This window comes from Solanum dulcamara, chromosome 9 (assembly GCF_947179165.1).
Source record: "Solanum dulcamara chromosome 9, daSolDulc1.2, whole genome shotgun sequence".
NCBI lineage: Eukaryota > Viridiplantae > Streptophyta > Magnoliopsida > Solanales > Solanaceae > Solanum > Solanum dulcamara.
The window spans coordinates 58,135,032-58,155,173 of NC_077245.1; the positions used below are offsets into that span (position 1 = coordinate 58,135,032).

Here is a 20,142-nt window from a genome sequence, read left to right on the forward strand (position 1 = left end):
TAAGATAGTGGAAATAATCAATGTTAATACATGAATAAGGAAAGAAAATTCATATATCTAGGATATCCTATATACTATGATCGGAAGAAAATAGTCTATTATATATAATGACATATTGAAGAAGGTGATGAATAGGATATATTTCTGGGCCATAAATTTTTTGCAAAAAATTTCTAGAGTAATACCATTGGAGTGAAATCCAATTAATGAGTAAGTTGGAAAAAGATGTGTCTAATAAAAAAGAAGGAAATCTTTGATTTTTATATTATTACATGACATATGAAATACTTTATTTGAAAAGTTATGCTGGTACTTTAGGACCATAATATTCATGTGGAGTGCTTATATGAACAATAAATAATATAAAAACTTTCATCTTATTATTACTCACGCTAAAGAAGTACACCTATCTGGAAGAAGATGATAATTGTTAGAGAACTGGTAGAACATTAAATCTAGTAGCAACCTAAGCAGGGCAATTCGAATTTTTGATTGGAAAATTAAACTAATCTAGGACCACTATATCATGTATTATATGGTGTTATAATTGTTAGAAGATAAACGATCTAATTTTGTGATAGTTGGATAGTTGAGTGAGAACACGTTGAAGGAAAATCTCCCACATGAATTGATGCAACACATAATGAAGAACATTTGCACATCCAATAGAGGTTGAAGTTAACAATTCGGCATGGTGGATGAAAATTACAAATGAAATTTGCACAGTGAAAAATGCATAAAATTATTTGAGATATAAAGCTGAAAAGAAGTATGCAAACAAATTTATATGGACAAAGAGATCACTAATCAAAGTTTCTTTTTGTGGACTGCCTGAAAGTTTAATTAAACTTCCTACATATGATACTTTGAAAAGAAAAAAAGATATCTTTCTTGTAGATGTTGATTTTTCAGTGATCAAATATTAAATAAGAAAGCATGTTACATTTATTGCTAACCTCTCCAATAGTTGCAAGGCTATGGAGAATTTTTTCTACTTGTGAAAATATACAAAATGGAGAAATTCAGCTAACATAAGTCATAGTTAAATGCTATACAACTTTAATTGACCCAAAACTTAAGCCACTTTTCTATGATGTGTCTACTATCATAATGTGAAAACTATGAAATAGAAAAAATGCTTTAAGCATAAATGCAACATGACATTCCATAATTTACTACATCAAAAGCACTCCATCTTAAATCAATTGATTAGAGTAAGATCTCATTGATTGTATAATGTACATAGAAATTCGCCAACGCTCATTCAGAATTTGCACAACAATAAAATCAGGAGTTTAATTAGCTAAGGTATTATATAAATAACCAAGGATAAATACAATAAAATGCAACACATATGGTATTAGTAGAGAGAAACGGAAAGAAACTCTTATAACTTTTGCTTGAGGGATAACAAAGGGGATTTGATTTTTGCACAGACATAAGATATACACAAAATAATTGAAGCTATGGAAAGCTCTCTAATATTGCAGAGCTGCTAATGTACATAATATTCAACTAGAGACAAATTCATTAATTCTCAAAAACATTTAGTGAACAAGTAGAAGATACCATGAGAGATTATAGAGATATTGGAAGAGGTAAGAGATGCAATGACACAATCCCCTACTCATATAGTTCAACATCTTGGCTATTAACAAATATTACTTTTGAATGTGATGAAATACTATAATTCCGGTCCATTCATTCAGTAATATACCTTTATTGGAAACAAAATCTCTCAATATGAATAAGTGTCAAGTACCAAGATCAGAAAAATATAAAATCCAAGATAAGACAACACACACATCAGGACATATCATCAAAGTCCCATACAGATGAAATATGCATATTTACTTTCTAGCGTTAGTTTTTTATCTAGTAATAGTTTGCATACTTTTTAACCTTTCTTTTGATGTTTTAACTTTTATTTTGAGATAATTACGGCTGAAGGCCACTCGATCATTCAATTTACTAAAAATTGACTCAATTATAATATTTTATCACCCAATTTAACCCAATTACCACATTACTTAATCCTAATTGCTTTTTTCTGTTGTCTTCCATGTGACTGTCTATCTTTCTTTCTGTCTCTATCATTCATGTTTCTCTCTTTCCTTATTCTTTTGTTTGTTACTTCACTTACAAACCCAAATTTAGGATATTTTTTAGTTTGAGTAAAATAAAATTGGTTGGACGGATGTTTTAGAAAGAGTTTTTAGATCTTAATTAAATAAAAAAGATTCAATACAAACTAGCAGACGTCGTATAATTTCTTTTTTGTTGTGTTATTGGTGATTAATTATGGTGTTAAAATAAAGGTCTGTTATAATATAAACGTATAGTATGTGTATCTACATTTTTGTACATAGTTATACACTATTTATACAATATAGATATATTGTATAATAATATATAAATATTGTATATAAATATATGTGAATATATATATATATATATACATCTTTTATATATTATTATATAATATTTATACACTTTATAACAATGTTGGCGATTTAATGGTAAATTTTCATGATGATAGGTCATTAAAACCTAGTGATGCGTCCTTTTTTCTTTTTGATGAATTTCATATGGATGTGTGTGGCGACAAATGGTCCTAAACTCATACTGATTGCCTCGGTACTCATGTTGACCATGCTACTATTCTAAGTTTGCCATTCTGGAGCAGATGGAATTATTAGATTTTTCGTTCTAAGTTTATTTTCCTGAAGTTATAACCGAAGTCAACTTTTCAAGTTATAAAAGCTTTAAAATAGGGAAACATGCCTAAACCCAAACGAATGACCAGACGTTCAAACAGACAGTGCCAGTAAGTCATAAATGACTTGGGGTTGTTACAGGATTACTCTAAACGATGGAATGAATTCTTAAATTCAAAAATAACCTGGAGGATCATTACAATTTTATAGGTCCTTTATTTTAAAAGATCTGCCCATCCTAACCCATTTAACTTTCTAGCCCTTTAGGGTAGGGTAGGGTTGGGTTGGGTTGGATTTGGCCAGCTGATTTTGACAGCTCTAGTCATTACTCACACCAATCTAATATTACTGTTTAAAAAAGAAGTGAAAAATACTTTGCAGATTTAAGGTTAATAAATTTTAGCTTAATTGCCAATAAAATTATATCTAGAATCTTACATAAAATGTTAACATTTAGATCACTTACCAATTAAAGAGTTCCTTCTATATGCACAAAATATTATGCTAAGATAGTGGAAATAATCAATGTTAATACATGAATAAGGAAAGCAAATTCATATATCTAGGATATCCAATATACTATGATCGGAAGGAAATAGCCTATTATATATAATGACATATTGAAGAAGGTGATGAAAAGGATACATTTCTGGGCCATAAATTATTTGCAAAAAATTTCTAGAGTAATACCATTGGAGTGAAAGCCAATCAATGAGTAAGTTGGAAAAAGACGTGTCTAATAAAAAAGAAGGAAATCTTTGATTTTTAAATTATTACATGACATATGAAATACTTTATTTGAAAAGTTATGCTGGTGCTTTAGGACCATAATATTCATGTGGAGTTCTTATATGAACAATAAATAATATAAAAACTTTCATTTTACTATTGCTCAAGCTAAAGAAGTACACCTATCTGGAAGAAGATGATAATTGTTAGAGAAGTGGTAGAACATTAAATCTGGTGGCAACCTGTAATGACCCGTTAGGTCATTTTGAGAACGAGTCCTCTTTCCTTCATAAAAGACTCCTTTCGTATATTTAAATTGGGAATTTTGGACTATTCGATAACTTTAGTTAATTAATTGATGGGTGGTTTTAAATAATTAATTTAATTGATGGGCTAAAGTATTAATTTATTTAATACTTATACCACTTTTCTTATATTTAATAAAATAGGTTAGTAGGGTTTGTTATTTTAGTACATAATTAATTGGAAAAAGAAGGAAATAAATAATAATAAAAGAAAAGAAAAAAATAAAAATAATATATATATATATACAAACTGGACGAGAACAACGACGAACGAGAAATGATTACAAACTGAAAAAAAAAACATATGGAGGAAGAAAGAAAAGAAAGGGAAAAAGAAAAATAAAGGAGAAGGGAAAAATAGGGATTTTTATTCCAAAGTATCAAGGTAATTATTCTTATATTTTCCATTAAATTTTTATGTGATTATGAACATATTTTTAAGGTATATTGGTGGAGAAATAACGCTGAAATAAGAAAATATGACCCTAGGGTTCTTCACATAAAATCTTGATTTGGGGTCGAATAACGATCCATTTTAGCTGAAATTTGACATGTGAGTTTATTTTATCATGAATGAACATAATCGGAAAGAAAATTTCATATTTGACTTCAATGACTCGGGATGACTTTTTGACCCAATTTTGATCCGAAAATAAATATAGCAATATGAGTGTCATTGGATTTGTATTCTTATAAAGATTATGTATTTGAACATATTTTGATCATTAGGAAGCATTACAAAAGTATCAAGTTTTAAAGTGATTATTCAATTTAATTAAGGTTTAACCCTAGTTTTGAAATTCAAAAAATATGTGAGTTGACATGTTAAGTGGCATCAAGATTAGAAACTTGTTTATAGATTTGCTTAAATTTTTAGGTCAAGGCTAGACATATGGTAATAAGGGTGTTGTTAGTTTCAAAAATCTTATTGTGATTATTTATTCGACTAGATTACGTTGATTTGGAGGCCTAATGAAAAGGAAAGGCTCAAGTCCCAGAGTTATTGCTTGATTAATTAAGGCAAGTGAATTTCTAAACCTTGGTTTAAGCTTGTAGATGCTTGTATTTCCATGTTATATGTACTGAGGAGTAATGAGAATTGGACTGGGTATTGACCGTATGATTGACCTTAAAAATTGAGATGAGGGGTATAAAATGGGGATCTAATGACATGTTTTGGTGGAATAGATATGTTGTGATTATGGGTTTATTTTGGACTTGTGAAATGACTATGTTGATGTGAGATAGGAAAAATTATTGTTGTTTTCATGTTATTATCGTGAATTATATGAACATGAATTGATTGCATTGGTTCTGACATATTGTGTTGAGACTGAAAATGATATGAAACAAACAGGGTTGGGCCACATGCTCCGTGGTAGGTATTATGAAATAAAGGGGTCGGGCCACACGCTTTGTGGCAGTTATTATGAAACAAAAGGGTCGGGCCACATGCTCCATGGCAGGATATTTATATTGAGGGGAAGGGCTACACGCTCTATGGCAGGTTACATGGACAAAAATGTCCCCCATGGGTTCCGCAATATAATTCAGTGGATGTGTACCGATAGGACAGACATACATCATATCATTGCATTGCATCACATTTTGTTAATATTTGTGAATTCGTGTTTACCCCTTTATATGTATACGCTAAACATGACTTGATATAATTCATTGATGAGACTATTGATGAGTATTCGTGGATTGTGTTACTGTTATTATTGTACTAGTGTAGAGTTGGGATGGTTTTATGAAGGTTGTAGTTAAGGAGGGTTGGTTGGGAGGACAGGAGTACTTGTATCTATTGAGCTTTGCTTAGTTTTAGTTGTCCACTTGCTGAGTATCGTGTTGTTTGGTACTCACCCCTTGCTTCTACACTTGTGTAGGTTGTGAGCCCGGACATGCTTGATCTCCTAGTGTTTCCACCACATCCGAGGATATCATTTTGAGTGTTGAGGTTGCTGTTACATCCATCTAGCGGACACCTCTTACTCTTTTATTATGTTTTAGTCCTACTCTAGAGACAAAGACATTGTGACTATATTTTTTCTTTTGGACTTCGGTAATTTATTAGTGTCTTGTATATGTGACAACTAATCTTGGGGGATTTTTAGATTATTTATTTATTTTTGACTAAGTTAAATCTTATTTTATCTCAATTATTTCCGCATTTACTTTTCATTGAGTTTTAGGCTAACTTGTCTTGGTAGGTTGAGATGAGTGCCATCACACCCGAATTCGGGTCGTGACAAAAATGGTATCAGAACCCCAAGTTCATAGGTCTCACGTATATACAAGCCGAGTCTAAGTAGAGTCTTTAGGATCAGTACGGAGACGTTTATACTTATCTTCGAGAGGCTGTGAAGACTGTTAGGAAATATCTTCACCTTTTGATTCTCTATCGTGCATCCTTGATCCGATCTATTTTCTATTGCCTCACTCCATTCTCTCATATATAGTGGTGACTCTTGCCTGATTCTATGTGCGTATAGTTGAAATATCATCACGTGGTCTAGATCTAATTTGGAGGTGGAAGTAATAAACTTATGGAAAAGGTGTATGGTGAGACTTGTAATGCACTGTGATTTTAAAAGAGTGAGTAAGGTTATGGTTCAATAAGATAATTTGAGGATAGGGTATAGGAAGAGAAATAATGGTTTGGAGGATTATATGAACGTCTTATATTTCTGGATAGTGGTTAAGCATTGAGATTGATGCTTGTTTGGCCTACCCGATATTTGTAGTGGTTCTACAGTTGAGAATGGTATAGTTAAGGGAATGACTATTTTGTGAGCACTGTGCCCTCGAAGACTACATACTTTGAAGTTCATAGTGAAAAAATGAGTTAGATAGTGTGTGATGAGGATGATTTTACGCTAATCAAGATCCAAATCTCTACAATGGTTTGATAGGGTGGATGTATATCAGGAAGGGTTATTATAAGTCTACTACCACGGTACTTGTGATTATTTGGTTAGGGTTATGGGTTGTGTTGCTTCTGCTATTGACCTTAGCTACTGAAGGGTGATATCGATTTTGAGTGGAGACTAAAATACTTTGGTAATGTATGACAGTTATGCAATGGATAGAAAGGTGCAGACTATCTAGTTATGATCTTTACGGTGGGTATGATGTATTCTAGTGGTGGATCTATCAAACTTTCACGGTGTGGTACTATTGGTATACAAAAATAAATACATCGATTAACAAGTGTGATTAATAACTACTTAAGGAGTTATCAGATGTATCATCTTCTCGTATGATAAGATTTGATGTTGCATTCACATTTTAAGAAAACCCAACTAGTTTGTTACTAGGGATGCTAGGGGTAAGCATTGTTTATAAGAAAGATCTTAGTGGTGGATTTTGGTATGATTAATATGTTTAGGTTGTGAAGTGTATCCCTAAAATTCTAAGTGAGGACTTGTAATTTAACCGTAAACTCCAAGGGAGTGGATCGATATCAGAATGATAAGCTTATGGATAAAGAAAGTAACAGTGAGTATACTTGTGTGAAGGCAATTAAGAATTTCAGTGAGAGTGCACATAAAATTGGGTTATTCCATTAGATTTGGTTGGTATAATTGGGTTTAAGGTGTCTTGTCAATTAAGAAGGTTGACTTTGAGATGATGGCAATGGTTATTGAGCGTAACGGTAATAAGAATTTGTGATGGATTATGATTCGGACACAACCATACTTTAAGAATTTTTGGTTAAATAGATTCGATATGATAATAATGACTTGCAGGTATCTAAATTATGATTTTCTACTATTTGGTGAGTGGCGTGGTGGTACGGAAAGTCGTAGAATATGTTGAGACACCGCTCGGATAGAATTGAAAGAATCTAGATTCATAAATGAAAATAATTAGTGAAATATAGTTTATCCATCAAAATAAGGCAAGAACAATTATATTTACTCTGGTTGTAAGGGCCGAATGTATCTTCAGAGAGAGAAGAATTAAATTTAGTGACACGTGGTTCTGTTTATTTTGCTCTGTTTATAGTGGCAGTGTTATGTATGATTCATATGAGTTAATAATTATTGGATAAGATTTGAGAAATAACTCTATTAGTGTTTGACTCGAGTATGGTAATAAGTTCTTTTGTGGTTTCGAGTTTGGTAACTGGTATAATTAAATTTTAACGAAGGATACAATAAGATCAATGGAGAGGTGATCAATAATAGCTAAAATACATGAATTCATAAAAGTCTTCAGTGTATGAGCTAATGTTGATAGATAATTGGTTACATGGATGGAATTCAAAATTCAAGCTGTTCATTTTAAGTCTAGATTATGGCGGTATGTTTCGTCAAAGTATAGAACGACAAGATGAATGGAGTGTTTTGCCCGTACTTAGATTCTTTTGTGATAGTATTCATTGATGACATCTTGGTGTATTTCAAGACTGAGGCAGATCATGGATTCCATTTGAGGTTGGTACTTTAGAAGTTGAGGGAAAAAAAGTTGTATGCAAAGTTCTCGAAGTGTGCATTTTGGCTTGATTCTGTGATATTCTTAGGACACGTGGTGTCCAAAGAGGGTATTAGAGTGGATCCAACTAAGATTGAGGCAGTTAAAGGTTGGACAAGGCCTACTTCTCCTATTGAGATTCATAGTTTTGTTGGGTTAGCCGGTTATTACAGACGGTTCATGCAGGGCTTCTCCACTATTGCAGCTCCATTGACTAGATTGACTCAGAAGGCCATGGATTTTCATTGGTCCGACGAGTATGAAGCGAGCTTCCAAAACCTTAAGACTTTATTGACTTCGGCTCCTGTTTTGACGCTACCCGAGGAAGGTGTGGGAGTTACTGTATACTGTGATGCTTTCGGTGTTTGTTTAGGCGTGTGTTGATGCAGAAGGGGAAAGTTGTTGCCTATGCCTCGAGACAGTTGAAGGCCCATGATAAAACCTATCCTACTCATGATTTAAAGTTAGCGGTTGTGGTTTCGGTGCTTAAGTTGTGGCGTCATTACCTATACAATGTGCATTGCGAGGTCCTCACCGATCATAAGAGTCTTTAGTCTTTAGTCAGAGGGATCTGAACTTGAGGCAACGTAGATGGCTTAAGTTGCTGAAGGACTACGACATGATTATCTTGTATCACCCAGGAAAAGCCAATGTGGTGGCGGATGCCTTGAGTAAGAAGTCCTCTAATATGGGGAGTCTGAGTGAATGATTCAGGTGTTGGAGGACATGCTCCGAGTTTGTGTTATCAATTTTGGTGCTAGATAGGATCAACACTTTCCCCTAGTGGAGTTTGCCTACAACAACAGTTATCACTTCAGTATCCAGATGGCTCCATTTGAGACTTTGTATGGTAGGTGGTGTCTGTCCCCTATTGGATGGTTTGAATTAGCTGAGATGGACTCCTTAGACACAGACTTTCTTAGAGATGCTATGGAGCAGGTTCGTAGGATTCAGGGTAGACTCTTGACAGCCTAGAGTAGGCAGAAGAGTTATGCAAACCAGAGAGTTCGGCCATTGGAGTTCATGGTGGGTGATCACGTTTGGCTTTGAGTGTCGCCCATGAAAGGCGTGATGCAGTTCGGGAGGAAGGGCAAGCTTATCCCTCGATTCATTAGGACATTTGAGATTTTGGCGCGAGTTGGAGAGGTAGCTTATAAATTGGCCTTACCACCTAGCTTATCGGCTGTGCATAACGTGTTTCATGTTTCTATGCTCCGAAAGTATGTTCCGAATAAGTCCCATGTTTTATCACTCGATTTAGTGGAGTAGGCTCTAGACCTAACATTTGAGGAGGAGCCTGTAGTCATTGTAGATAGGCAGGTTTGTAAGCTTAGAACCAAGGAGATAACTTCAATGAGGGTACAATGGAAGCACCGTTTAGTCAGAGAGACGACTTGGGAGACAGAGGCTGATATGCGTGCTAGATATCCCTACCTTTTCAAAGCTTCAAGTATTTTCCTTTACTTTATATTCGAGGACGAACATGATTTTTAGTGGTGGATAATGTAATGACCCGTTAGGTCATTTTGAGATCGAGGCCTCTTCCCTTCATAAAAGACTCCTTTCGTATATTTAAATTGGGAATTTTGGACTATTCAATAACTTTAGTTAATTAATTGATGGGTGGTTTTAAATAATTAATTTAATTGATGGGCTAAAGTGTTAATTTATTTAATACTTATACCACTTTTCTTATATTTAATAAAATAGGTTAGTAGGGTTTGTTATTTTAGTACATAATTAATTGGAAAAAGAAGGAAATAAATAATAATAAAAGAAAAGAAAAAAATAAAAATAATATATATATATATATATATACAAACTGGAAGAGAACAACGACGAACGAGAAATGATTACAAACTGGAAAAAAAAACATATGGAGGAAGAAAGAAAAGAAAGGGAAAAAGAAAAATAAAGAAGAAGGGAAAAATAGGGATTTTTATTCCAAAGTATCAAGGTAATTATTCTTATATTTTCCATTAAATTTTTATGTGATTATGAACATATTTTTAAGGTATATTGGTGGAGAAATAACGCTGAAATAAGAAAATATGACCCTAAGGTTCTTCACATAAAATCTTGATTTGGGGTCGAATAACGATCTGTTTTAGCTAAAATTTGACATATGAGTTTATTTTATCATGAATGAACATAATCGGAAAGAAAATTTCAGATTTGACTTCAATGACTGAGGATGACGTTTTGACCCAATTTTGATCTGAAAATAAATATAGCAATATGAGTGTCACTGGATTCGTATTCTTATGAAGATTATGTATTTGAATATATTTTGATTGTTAGGAAGCGTTATGAAGGTATCAAATTTTAAAGGGATTATTCAATTTAATTAAGGTTTAATCCTAGTTTTGAAATTCGGAAAATATGGGAGTTGACATGTTAAGTGGCATCAAGATTAGGAACGTATTTATAGATTTGCTTAAGTTTTTGGGTCTAGGCTAGACATATGGTAATAAGGGTGTTGTTAGTTTCAAAAATCTTATTATGATTATTTATTTGACTAGATTACGTTGATTTGGAGGCCCAACGAAAAGGGAAGGCTCAAGTCCCGGAGTGATTGCTTGATTAATTAAGGCAAGTGAATTTCTAAACCTCGGTTTAAGCTTATGGATGCTTGTCTTTCCGTGTTATGTATACTGTGGAGTAATGAGAATTGGACTGGATCATTGACTGTATGATTGGCCTTAAAAATGGAGATGAGGGGTATAAAATGGTGATCTAATGATATGTTTTGGTGGAATTGATATGTTGTGATTATGGGTTTATTTTGGACATATGAAATGACTCTGTTGATGTGAGTTAGGAAAAATTATTATTGTTGTCATGTTATTATCGTGAATTATATAAACATGAATTGATTGCATTGGTTCTGACATGTTGTGTTGAGACTGAAAATGATATGACACAAAAAGGGTCGGGCCACACACTCTGTGGCAAGTATTATGAAACAAAGGGGTCAGGCACATGCTCTGTGGCAGGTATTATGAAATAAAGGAGTCGGGCCATACGCTCTGTGGCAGGATATATATATTGATGGGATGGGACACATGCTTCGTGTCTTGTATACGTGACAATCAGTCTTGGGGGATTTTGAGATTATTTATTTGTTTTTGACTAAGTTAAATCTTGTTTTATCTAAATTACTTTCACATTTACTTTCCATTGAGCTTTAGGATGACTTGTCTCGGTGGGTTGAGATGAGTGCCATCACACCAGAACTCGAGTCGTGATACAAACTAAGAAGGGCAATTCTAATTTTGGATTTGACAATTAAACTAATCTAGGAGGACTATATCATGTATTATATGGTGTTCTAATTGTTAGAAGATACAACTATCTAATTTTGTGATAGTTGGATAGTGGAATGATAACACGTTGAAGGAAAATCTCCCACATGAATTGATGCAACACATAATGAAGAACATTTGCACATCCAATAGAGGTTGAAGTTAACAATTCGGCGTAGTGGAGGAAAATTACAAATGAAATTTGCACAATGAAAAATGCATAAAATTATTTGAGATATAAAGCTGAAAACAAGTATGCAAACAAATTTATATGGACAAAGAGATCACTAATCAAGGTTACTTTTTGTGGAGTGCCTGAAAGTTTAATTAAACTTCCTACATATGAAACTTTGAAAAGAAAAAAAGATATCTTACTTGCAGATGTTGATTTTGCAGTGATCAAAAATTAAATAAGAACGCATTTTACATTTATTCCTAACCTCTCTAATAGTTGCAAGGTTATGGAGAATTTTTTTCTACTTGTGAAAATATACAAAATGGATAAATTCAGCTAACATAAGTCATAGTTAAATGTTGGACAACTTTAATTGACCCAAAACTTAAGCCACTTTTCTATGATGTGTCTACTATGATAATGTGAAAACTATGAAATAGAAAAAATGCTTTAAGAATAAATGCAACATGACATTCCATAATTTACTACATTAAAAGCAGTCCATCTTAAATGAATTGATTAGAGTAAGATCTCCTTGATGGTATAATGTACATGGAAATTCGCCAATGCTCATTCAGAATTTGCACAACTATAAAATCAGGAGTTTAATTAGCTAAGGTATTATATAAATAAGCAAGGATAAATACAATAAAATGAAACACATATGGTATTAGTAAAGAGAAACGGAATGTCACAACCCGAATTTGGGTGTGATGGCACTCATCTCAACCCACCGAGATAAGTCAGCCTAAAACTCAACGGAAAGTGAATGCGGAAGTAATTGAGATGAAGCGAGGCTTAACTTATTCAAAGATAACTAAATAATCTCAAATTCCCCGAAGACTGGTTGTCACGTATACAAGCCACTAATACATTGACAAAGTACGAAAGGAAAATACAGTCACAATGTCTTTGTCTCTAGAATAGGACTAAAAACATATTAACAAGTAAGAGGTGTCCACTAGATGGATGTAACAGCTACCTCAACACTCGGAATGATAGCCGTGGATGTAGTAGAAAATAGTAGGAGATCAAGCAGGTCCGGGCTCACAACCTACAAAAGTATAGAAGCAAGGGGTGAGTACCAAACAACATGGTACAAACCAAGTGGATAACTAAAACTAAGCAAATCTCAATAGATACAAGTTCTCCTGTCCTCCCAACCGAACCTCCTTAACTACAACCTGCATAAAATCAGCCCAGCTCTACACTTGTGCAATAACAATAGTAATACAGTCCACAAATTCTCATTAATAGTCTCATCAATGAATTATACCAAGTCAAGTTCAACATACACAGAGCACTATAGAGGTGAACACAAATTCACAAATGTCAGAAAGGTGCAATGTAATGCAATGAAATGATGCATGTCTGTCCTATCGGTACATATCCGCTGAATCACAATCCGAAATCCATAGGGGACATTTCTGTCCATGTAACTTGCCACGGAGCGTGTGGCCCGACCCCTTTGTTTCATAATACCTGCCACGGAGCGTGTGGCCCGACCCCTTTGTTTCATAATACCTGCCATAAAGCATGTGGCCCGACTCCTTTATTTCATAATACTTGTCATGGAGCGTGTGGCCCAACCCCTTTGTTTCGTATCATTTTCAGTCTCACATAATATGTCAGAACCAATGCAATCAATTCATGTTCATATAATTCACGAAAATAATATGACAAATAATTTTTTTCTATCTCACATCAACATAGTCATTTTACATGTCCAAAATAAACCCATAATCACAACATATCAATTTCACCTATACATGTCATTAGATCACTATATTATATCCCTCATCTCTATTTTTAAGGCCAATCATACAGTCAATAATCCAGTCCAATTCTCATTACTCCCCAGTACACATAATACAGAAATACAAGCATCTACAAGCTTAAACTGAGGTTTAGAAATTTACTTGCCTTAATTAATCAAACAATTACTCCGGCACTTGAGTCTTCCCTTTCGTTGGGCATCCAAATAAGTATAATCTAATCAAATAAATAACCACAATAAGATTTTGAAACTAACAACACCCATATTATTATATGTCTAGCCTAGACCCAAAACCTACCCAAAACTATAATCAAGTTCCTAATATTGATGTCAAATAACATGTCAACTCTCATATTTCCAAATTTTAAACCTAGGGTTAGGTTCTAATTTCCCCAATATCATAAATTTAATGAAATTCATAAAATATAATATACCTAATATTTAATTATCTATCTCAATATATCAAAATTCAAAAACTAACTCATCTATGTTATTGAAGTCAAATCTGAAATTTTCTTTCTGATTATGTTCACTCATGATAAAATAAACTCACATGTCAAATTTCAGCTAAAATGGATCGTTATTCGACCCCTAAATAAAGATTTTATATGAAGAACCCTATGGTCATATTTTCTTATTTCAGCATTGTTTCTCCACCAATATACCCTAAAAATATGTTCATAATCACATGAAAATTTAATGAAAAGGATGAGAATAATTACCTTGACGCTTTGGAATAAAAATTCATATTTCCCCTTCTCCTTTATTTTTTTCCTCTTTCTTTTCTTTCTTCCTCCGTATTTTATCTCTCCAGTTTTTGTTTTTGCGTCGTTGTTCTCTCTTTTTGTTTTTGTTACATCTGATGGCATTAAGCCATCAGATTATATATATAAATATATAATTATTTTTTTCTTTTATTATTATTATTATTATTATTTTCTTTTTCCAAACTAATTATGTATTAAGATTTACAAACCCTACTAACCTATTTTAATAAATAGAAGAAAAGTGGTATAGGGTATTAAATAAATTAACACTTTAGCCCATCAGTTAAATTAATTCTCTAAAATTATCCCTCAACTAATTAACCGAAGTTATCGAAAGGTCCAAAATTTTCAACTTAAATATACGGAAGGAGTCTTTTATGAAGGGAAGAGGACTCGTTCTCAAAATGACCTAACGGCTCATTACACGGAAAGAAACTCTTATGACTTTTGGTTGAGGGATAACAAAGGGGATCTGATTTTTGCATAGACACAAGATATACTCAAAACAATTGAAGCTATAGAAAGCTCTCTAATATTGCAGAGCTGCTAATGTACATAATATTCAACTAGAGACTAATTCATTAATTCTCAAACACATTTAGTGAATAAGTAGAAGATACCATGAGAGATTATAGAGATGTTGGAAGAGGTAAGAGATGCAATGACACAATCCCCTGCTCATATAGTTCAACATCTTGGCTATTAACAAATATTACTTTTGAATTTGATGAAATACTATAATTCCGGTCCGTTCATTCAGTAATATACCTTTATTGGAAACAAAATCTCTCAATATGAATAAGTGTCAAGTATCAAGATCACAAAAATATAAAATCCAAGATAATACAACACACACATCAGGACATATCATCAAAGTCCCATACAGATGAAATATGCATATTTACTTTCTAGCATTGGTTTTATATCTAGTAATAGTTTGCACACTTTTTAACCTTTCTTGTAATATTTTAACTTTTATTTTGAGATAATTACGGCTAAAGGCCACTCGATCATTTAATTTACTAAAAATTGACTCAATTATAATATTTTATCACCCAATTTAACCCAATTACCAAATTACTTAATCCCATTGGTTTTTTCTGTCGTCTTCCATGTGACTGTCTATATTTCTTTCTGTCTCTATCATTCATGTTTCTCTCTTTCCTTTTTCTTTTCTTTGTTACTTCACTAACAAACCCAAATTTAGGATATTTTTTAGTTTGAGTAAAAGAAAATTGGTTGGACGGATGTTTTAGAAAGAGTTTTTAGATCTTAATTAAATAAAAAAGATTCAATACAAACTGGTAGAGTTTGTATATTTTCTTTTTTGTTGTGTTATTGGTGATTAACTATGTTGTTAAAATAAAAGTCTGTTATAATATAAACGTATAGTATGTGTATCTTCATTGTTATACATAGTTATACACTATATATACAAGGTTATACACTATTTATACAATATAGATACATTGTATAATAATGTATAAATATTATATATAAATATATGTGAATATATATATATATATATCTTTTATATATTATTATATAATATTTATACACTTTATAACAATTCTTTTCTATAGTGCAGTATATTTATTTAAGAAGCACCTTATGTTTTTTGTCGAACCTTCATATTATTAGTAGCAGGTCAATAGCTCTCATCTTATGAAAAAAATATTTTTTAAAAAAGATTAATTTCTACATAGTATGTATTATTTTCAAGCAGTGTTGGCCCACAGATACGAAAAAGTCATTTGTGAAGCCCTTTATGATCATCTTGCATTCAGGATCTCTCATAGAATGACATATTTGTGCTTTTTTTATATATAAATAGACCTAATCCAAGGATCTTATCCCTCATGGTTGTCAGAGATTGATCCAAACACCCTCAAGCCTTAACATAAATAAATACTAATACAAAAGTACAAGAAAGGGGACATAGACCTTACCTCAGCTCCTATGGTGGTACACAATTAGACTAACTTGCTAAGATCAGTCAACTTTCCCCCAATTCTAGAAATAAATACTAAACACTTAAGAAGAGAGGACTCCTCTCAAATATAAGTATCTAGGAAATGCATAAACGAGGGAGACTCTCCCCTTACAAAATAAGAAAGGAAAATCAATAAAATCTAGAACCTATTCATAAGAGCTATAACTCTGAAAAAAGAAATAGCTATGGTGAAAAGGTTAATAGAGTACAAGATTAGTATAGAGAATTGCTATACTCAAAAGAAAACCAAAACTGAGTACAAATCTTCAAACCAAAACTGAGTACAAATCTTCAAGGTGGTTTTTTAATTCTCCTTAGCTTCTTCCTTCTGAAATTTTCCATATCCAACTTGCCCAAATTGAAGTATCCTCTGACCTCATCTGGTAGCTGCTGTGGTGTGTAGAAATGTTGGAGAATATCACTGTTGTGACTCAATTTTGAAATTGAGTCAGTTGTATAATTTTCTTTCTGATAGATATGACTACATTGAAAACTTTCCAACTGTCTAATAAGGTGAATAAGATCACTAATATGCTGTTGGAGTGTCTAAGGAGAATTGCTATTGTGATTAAGCCATCTTTAAAGCAATTCAGAATCAACCTCTAAGATGACCTTATTATAACCATGTTGAATGCACCAATGTATTCCAAAACTTGTTGCTTGAATCTCAGCTTGGTTATTAGAATCATTGCCTAAAGGAGTGGCAAATGCATAAATCATGTTGCTAAGATAGTCCCTAAGTATGACCCCTCCACCAATCTGTAAAGGATTCTAAAGTGCACTCCTATCAGGGTTCAACTTGTATATACTGATGGGAGGTGTGATCTAAAGGATTTTGAGAATCTTCACTTCATGCCTACATTTTTCTATCCCCATTACCAAATCTTTGAAATTGTTTGGCCAAGAGATACCGGGGTAGACAGTGTTCAAGAGATGTCACATGTCTTTCATGGTAGAAAACTTAACTCTTGAAATGTTGGATTATTTGCCTCCATATTTTGAAGCACATCTATTCTTCCATAAGTTCCAACAAGAAATTATAGGAAGGGAGTGAATAAACAACTTATGCACCTTATTTTTATGGTCCATAGTCCACCAGGTCATTAACAAGTTCCCGAGAGGAATATGCCTGTGACTGCTGCCCAAAAAAGCTGAGAAATACTTCCAAATATAGTTTGCAAAATATCTAGATACAAATATGTGATCTATGGCATCCAGACCTGGTCTGATCCAACAGGAAAAGTCAACATACTCTCCTCCAAAAGAAGTAATCCTCTTATTAGTGGGCAGTTTGTCTCTAAGTGTTGTCCACAAAAGAAAAGAGGTCTTGTAGAGAATATTTTTGTTCAATGTGAGAGTATTAATTAGGTTCTTGGCTTTTTTCTTTCTTATAATGTCCCAAGCAGAGGAACATGCGAAGGATCCATAAGAATTTGGTTTCCAGATTGCAGAGTCTGGGATCCCTTCTTGGTATTGTAATGGATTTCTCAAAATTGCAGGAACCATAAAGGGGGCATGCGGTCTTACCATACCCTCACCCCATTTTCCATTCACAAGAAAGTTAGAAACTTTATTATTGTTAGGTCTGGATCTGTCAATACTATGATTAGCCAATGGTCCAGTGCCTAACCAATCTTCGCATCAAAAGAGAAAACTTTCAGAGTTGAGCTTCGAATGAAAATGAGTTTCAACCTAAGTTTTGTTTCTCATAATATGCTTCCAAACTAAAGATTGCCTAGTATTCCTTTTCTTTGTCACGGGATTAGACCTTTGACAGTATTTGCCTCTGAGGAACTGACCCCACAATGAAATCTTGGTCCTAAACATCTAACACTGTTTATACTGTAAAAAGGTACAGATATTAGAAATTAATCTAACACCTATACCTCTCTTATCATAAGGAAAGATGAGAGTATCCCATGAAGGCCAATGGTATTTTTTCTTATTTCTGTCCAACCCCTAAAAGAAGCCAGCAGCCAATTTGTTGATGTACTTGAGGGTAGCCTTAAAAGGAGATATAACAGTTAGAGTATATATAGAGAGGGATTGCAGGACATATTTTACCCATGTAGGACCACCATAGCTCAGTATTCTATCTTGTCAACCACTAATTTTCTTGATCACTTTTGCAACCATAGCAGAGTAGTAAATAATTCTTTAACGACCAATGTAGAGGGGGAACCAAGGTAGATAAGACGACTCTCCTTTTGCACAAAACCAATGACTTCTCTTATTATGTTCACAATGGTTTGAGGAGTTTTTGAGGGACCACAAAATAGCTTTAGTCCCTATTAATGAGCAAATCTGAAACTGTCTCATATGTACCCAAAGTGTGCATAATAAGCTGAAGAGATTGCTTATGGCTTGAAGTAAAAATTATCACATCATCTAGAAAACTCAGGTGGTTGATCTAAGGACCCCTCCTTTCCATATGAAAGCCTTGATAAAGATTATTTTGATCAAGAATATTCAGCATTCTAGTCAAAACATCAGCTCCCATAATGAGCAAGGCTAGGGATAAGGGATCCCCTTCTCTTAACCCTCTGGTGGACTTGGAAAAACCATGTTTTAAGCCATTGATGATAATGGAGTACCAATTATTGCTCATTATTATCCATACCATGTCAATAAATACTTCTCCAAATCCCATTCTTCTTAGTAAGAAACAAGTATAAGATCATGAGACCTTGTCATATGATTTTCCCATAACAGGTTTGATAACCACATTGTCTCCTTCCTTAGTTTTATTGATACAAAGAGTGATTTCTTGAGCCAATATGATGTTCTCAGCAATACTTTGCTCTTTAAAAAATCCTGATTGGTTTTTAGAAATAAGGTTAGGGAGAATAGGAGCCAATCTCAGACAAAGAAGTTAGGATATGATCGTGTTAGTAAAGTTACTAAGACTTATTGGTCTAAATTCAGTGAACTTATTAGGATGTTCTATTTTTGGGAGTAAGACCAAATATGTATGGGAAAAGTACTTTGGTATGTGGTGGCCACAAAAAAAATGAAATGACCACATTCAGAATGAAAATATTAATAACTTCCCAGCAAGCTTGGAAGAACTTGCCACTCATACCATCAGGCCCAGCTGCAGAATTGGGGTTCATTGACCTCAATAGTACACCAAAGATTACTATAGGTGGAAAATTAAATGAACTTTCCCCACAAGGGTCTTCAGAGTAAATCTGTACACTTGGCATACACAAAGGTAATATTGAAAGATGTTGTACACTCCACATGCTTCATTTCACAAGTTACCTGTTGTTCATCATTATCCAGTACCTCATAATCAATATAATTAGTGTAGAAGATCTAAATTTTCCCATTGTTGTTGCAAAAGGCTTTGTCCATATTAAGCTGAAGTTTGTAAGTATTGATATGTGCATTATTTGAGAATGGTTCAAGAATAGTAATGATGGATAACTTATGCATCTTCTTGAGTTGTTTCATTTTTTTCAGTGCCTCTTTGATATTAATACTCCTTGTATTCCAACAAATAGCACTGATCATTAAAAACCTTTACTCTTAGCTCTAGTACTGGGTCTTCTAGAAATAGCAGATATACTGATGGATCTAGATTTGATAGTTTGTCTTTGAATCTTCCTTCCCCTTGGAGATAAACCCTGCTGATCAGAAACCTCCTGAATTTCCTCCTGTAAATCATTATATGCAGTTGACCTAAAGGCTTTTACAAGTTGCTTACTGGTCTCTTCATTCTCCTCATCATTTTCCTCTAGTGACAATTTATTTTTATCGAACTCATCTTAAGAATTCACAACATTGTAATCATCAACATATCTTGGTAGATTATTAAGTTGATAAGGCCATTAAGACTGTCTTATTGGTTTGGGTGGGACTTGGAAGAAACATCATAAATTTTCTGCTTTTC

General features: G+C 33.3%; 1 pseudogene; it reads right to left on the reverse strand.

Moving 5' to 3' along the window:
• Nucleotides 1-20,142, reverse strand: part of LOC129903707 (scopoletin 8-hydroxylase-like) — a 72,331-nt pseudogene that overhangs the window by 18,995 nt on the left and 33,194 nt on the right.